Source organism: Acyrthosiphon pisum, chromosome X (assembly GCF_005508785.2).
Source record: "Acyrthosiphon pisum isolate AL4f chromosome X, pea_aphid_22Mar2018_4r6ur, whole genome shotgun sequence".
NCBI lineage: Eukaryota > Metazoa > Arthropoda > Insecta > Hemiptera > Aphididae > Acyrthosiphon > Acyrthosiphon pisum.
The window spans coordinates 6,982,684-6,988,364 of NC_042493.1; positions in this window are offsets into that span (position 1 = coordinate 6,982,684).

Sequence of the window (5,681 nt, forward strand, 5' to 3'; positions counted from 1 at the left end):
CCCCCCCCCCAAAGTACCAACTAGATTCACTTTCCTATCAGAGAAGGTACTGTTGAAGGAAATCCAAGCACTTTTACTGTCCTAAAAGGTGATGACAGACACAAAAAAATAAAAACAAAATAAAAAAATAAAGAAAAAAAACACACTTCATTGTAAAATCAATACATTCATCGTTCCACTCAGAATCTAAAACACTTAACTTAGAAAAAAAAAAAAAACGTGGAAATATGTGACTGCCGACTATGCGTCGAAACCGGCGATTTTTATTAGTAATTGAAAATAATAATTATAGAGTAGTGGTTAAAATAATGTTGAGTAATAAACGAAAACAAAATCATAATTAAAATTATTTTTGATTGCGTAATACAGATAGTTTTATATTTTTCCAACCACCCTGTATTCTGTGGAACTCGCTGTATACAGCATACAATAATTTGTATGAATATGTTATTTATAACAGTTTATTGTATTATGTCAAGTTACAACAGAATTATAATAATATACCATAAATGGTATACCAACTATTCTTATCGGCGATCAACGGCGTGGCGTTGTGATTTCAGGGCAAAAATAAATATCCAATCTAAAAATAAACAAAATTAAAAACAAATTATAGCTTTTGATTCTTGAACCTAACCTGATCGGCTATAAAACATTTCAAAACGTTATCCTATGGCCTGTTCTATGAAAATTAAATTGTCAATGAACAAAACCAAAACGTTCAAAATCATTATTAATAAGAACTTAGATCACGTCAAGTTCGTTTCTTGAAAATCGAACTCGTTCATATCAAGTTCACACAATTTGAATGCGTTCAAGTGAACGCGTTCTTATGAACTCGTTCTTTCCTATCACTAGTGTATTATCATTTATTACAGTACCTATTTGATTTGAATGCAATGATTAACAAAGCGTTAGAAAAATACATTTTGGTGGTTTTTCCCGTGGCGTTAATAAACTATTGAGAAAATCAAAAAATGACCTCTTTAAAACGTGCCACCTTGATCCAACCAGTTAATAGATAATATACTACATGTTGAAATCAAAGCACTCCTTCTAGTAGAAATTTTGTTTACAGGATAAAAAAAAACATCATTGTAAAACTACTATAGCTTCCTCGCTCAGCCCAGAATCTAAAATATAATATAATATAGATACACATATTGTAATAAAATAACATAGATAAGGAAATCTTGTTTTTAAATGAAACGATTCACAAATGTATCTTAATTACTGAAGAAATTCTTGGCCAATTCCGGGATATTTGTATTGAACATTTTTTTTTAGAGCTTTTAGGTCATTCATACATGTTTTGATATTTTTAGTGCATTTAAATCCGAACCCTATAAATATGGTATAGAAAACAATTATCATCAGTGAAAAAAACAAGACATGCGCGCTCCTCGGACACCAGTTGTACGCCTCGACTATTATATATTTATTATTCACATAGATACGCTACGCAGGCACGGGGAGCTTAATGCTTTATCTTATCAACTAATATGGCCCGTCTATTTCCACAAACTTCTACCACATTTCTTATAATAGAAATCTGTGTCTATTTCAAACACCAACTACAACTTACTAACACAATAATACAATAGCGGATTTAATTTTAACCACGGTTACGAACGTGATCGTGGTTGTCCGGCAATATCCGTAAAAAAATCAAAATAGAAAATATATACCTATATACTATAATAAATATTAAATATTATATATTTATTCATTATTGTAGGTACCTATAGCCACTGGCTACTGCGGTTTAGCTAGAAATTACAATACAATTTATTTCCTTAGTTTATAATGTTCAAATATTGTAGGCCAGAACTATAAAAACGATTTGATGAGTAGTTATAAAAGTAAAATCATAAACGACTCTGCGGGAGTCAGGAGTTGATGGATGCGTTGATCCATTGTTAAAAAAATGTTGATGTCTATAAAGCCTTAAAGTGGGAATTATAAGAGGTATCGATATAATAAAGTAGGTGTAATTATTATTATAGAGGTAGGTGATATAAAAACTTCACATTTCAAGATTACATTTTCAGCATGTACTGACCTTGCATATATCATTAGGCATTACATTTAATATCTAAGATATACAAGTAATATTTTACTTGTAATATTTTTTTCGCCACGCTTTTCTATTCCTATAGCTATTAGATGACGTCCTTCCTTAATTTTCATATTTTTCTCACATAAACTGCATACAATTGTTTCGGTGGAGTTCGTTTTCATACAACATTCTGTTTCGCAAAAATTATATTGAACCGTTATTTTTTCGATCTCACTTTAAATTTCTTCTTTGCAGATTTCTTCTAAGTCTTCTTCCGTTACCAATTTTTTTAAAATGTCTAATGGTAAATTGAATGTAGCTAATCCAATTTTCGCATCATTCCCAAATAAAGCAATCACATGATGATGAGAGCTATTTTTTTGAAATTGAACAAATTGTAGTCAAATTGACCATTTCTTTGTCTTGTTATCTTTCATCCAAGCCCTTAACATATTTTCTATGTCCTGGTTTCTATGTCCTCAATACTTCCCTGGATTTGCGGTCGCGGGTATCTGGGTCGACGGTGAACAATAACGCAATCTGGCCAAAGTTCTTTCAGTTCGATGATAATAGAATTAAAAAATTCCCTAACGTTGTAGCTCTGAGGTATTTTTGGAGCACCAAACGCAAGAAAAATTGATAGTAAATTATTAGCTACTTTAGATGCGCGTTTAGACTCGAGAGGTCGTAAAGGTAAGAATTCAGTACTATGATCTTGGTAATTCAATATCCATTTGAATTTTCCATCAGGAACTGACTGAAAATGTACCAGATATACTTGTCCTCTTTCATTAGAAAATCTTTACTGATAATTTATATTATAAGTATTATTATAATTGGTTTAATGACTAACTTAATAATCATATTTTTTTTGACAATGGCACATATTGATAAAAAAAAATTCAATCGCGGGTCTTGGAATATTGTAATTATTGGCTACAGCCATTCGCAACTTAACATTTCACCTATGACCAGTTCGAATATGATAATCATTTATCCTTTCATATAATTTTTCATAAGCAACTATATACCTAAAATATATCTAAAAGATTCGCTGATTGTAGTATTATAAGTAAATACTAAAAGTATTATTCAATAAAAAAGAAAATAATGAAATTGACTATTTTACAGGGCATGAGAGTTTTTCCTGTAAGACATGTTTTTGTATTAAGAAACGCATCGGATCCGACGCACTTACATATTGTTTATAAAATAATTATACATAAAAAATATTAAAAAAATAATGCACTTCACTAGGTATATAAATATGACGTATATTTGTTATATATTTACTGAATTTCCTCGTTGATTTTGTCCTTTGCTAATCAAGAACTGTTTTTCAGCGATATTCAAAACATCAAATTTTTCAAAAAAATAATATTCATGCCTCGTTTTCTTATTTCTAATATTGTAAAAAATATAATTTATTATTTTTAAATTTAAACATTATATAAAGAAAATATGCATAATATATATTATGCAGTAAAATTATCTATTTCTGTTGAGTTGGGTTTAATTTTCAGCGCCCAGATAAATTTTGCAATAGCCCCACCACAGGCCCAGTTTTTTTTTTAATTTGTTTTTTATCTTCACCTCACTTAATCTTTCTATACTAACTGAATTAATTATTTACATAAGAAAAAAAATGTTCACCAATTAATTACTAAGTAATTAGCTAATGCAAATCGATCAGCCAGGGTTTCCCAAAATGTAACGATTATTGTTTTACGGTACCAAATCGTTCATATATTACTGTAATTTATTATTATTATTAAAAAATGTAAATGAAAATTATAATAGTTTAATATTAGTAATAATAAACAAACATATTTTATAAAACAAAGTTTAATAACCCCTGATAACAAAAAATTGAATATCTGCTAACAACTTCTTTGGAAATTGTGATACAAAAAAAAACAATCTCTAAATTTGTTATGACAATCACTAGATGGTAGTACCAGTCAAATATCTTAATCATTATTATATAATGAACAATCATATGAAACGCACTGGTGGGTCACGGGCGTGTGGATGGTGTTTTTCAACGACGCACCGGTGCGTCACGGGCACTGAATACGTTAAAGAACTTACTTATTTAATTTGGCGTTAACTAAATTTTGTGTCATTGAATTTATTTCGTCGAAGCTGTGGTTTTTTGCCAGGTTTATCATTATAATATACATCGGGTTTTTAATAAAACTCATTTTTTTCGTCAAATGACATTACTTTATTTATTTATTATAAAATGAAAAAATAATATGCGCTATACTCACTTATACACACTATACACACTAAATACACACGTAGGTATCTTAGCAAAATGAAAACTGGTATGCATTGGTGGGTCGAATGGCGACCATTATCGACTGACAATAATACTTATAATTTATATGCAAATGCATACATAGGCGTGACTAGACTTCATCGGTAGGGGCAGCCTAGCTAATAACCGGCGCTACCTTATTAATTAACTGAAAAAAAGCCCTATACACCCAAAGCCGTAATTTTTAAAGCCGATTTCGGAAGTCAGGAAATCATTCTTTGTAAGTAAATGGTAATTATAACGATACCCACAAAGAAAATCAAGCTTTAAAAAAAAATAAATGTTATAACTCTTCTGACTTAAAAGTCGGTTGACCGGCACCTTTCAAAAATTGCAGGGGCAGCCCAGGCTTCCTAGGCTGCCACCGTAGACACGCCTATGAATGCATATACGTATTGGAATAAGCTTTTTGATATCTGATAAGAATTGTCTCCGATTTAGATCATTCTTATTAAAATAACACGAACTGTATTTTGCATATTTTGCATATTTGAACGTTTTTACCTATTAAATATATATTTAATGCATATTTGTAAGTTTATAGTGCATACTATTATTTATAGCACATATATTTGTTTTTCGTCGTATTTTCACGTTCACAGCCACATAATATCGATAATATTACGACCAGTATTGCCAAAAAAAATATGATATACATTATACATAAATATACATATACATATATATGTATATATTATTATAATATGAATATAAATAAATTCTTTGTTCCTATAATAGAGTTCAAGTGTTCGACGGAAGCCAATCAGGGCTACAGGGTTTTTTTAATGATTTTTTCTGACTGCACAAACTTATTCCCACTCTGTAAATATAAATAATAATAAGTACCTACTTACTAAATAATATTTACTTGAAATGGGTAATTTGTAATAATAATTGTTTATAAAAATAAAAACAATCAATGGACTAGGTAACTAATTTCTTTATAATTTACATCAATACTTTTACATCAAATATGAAATAATAGTAAAAATGATAATTTTGACTGAATCAAAATGCGTCTAGACCACTACAACTTTTACAAAGAAATATGTTAGTATATGTTTAAGTAAAAATACTTTAATTGGTTTAACTAAAGAAAACTTTAAGATATTCGATGTGTTACCATTTGAGTCTGTATACAAAAAAATAACTATTGTATATATAATTAAAAACTTTGAATCCTTTCTGGATATGAATAAGGTTATTAAAAGAAAAAATAGGGCATTTGATGTCAGAATGGAGTATTTTAGAAATGCGTTTGGTCAAAAATTCTTAGATTATCTAGGTCCATAAAACTAC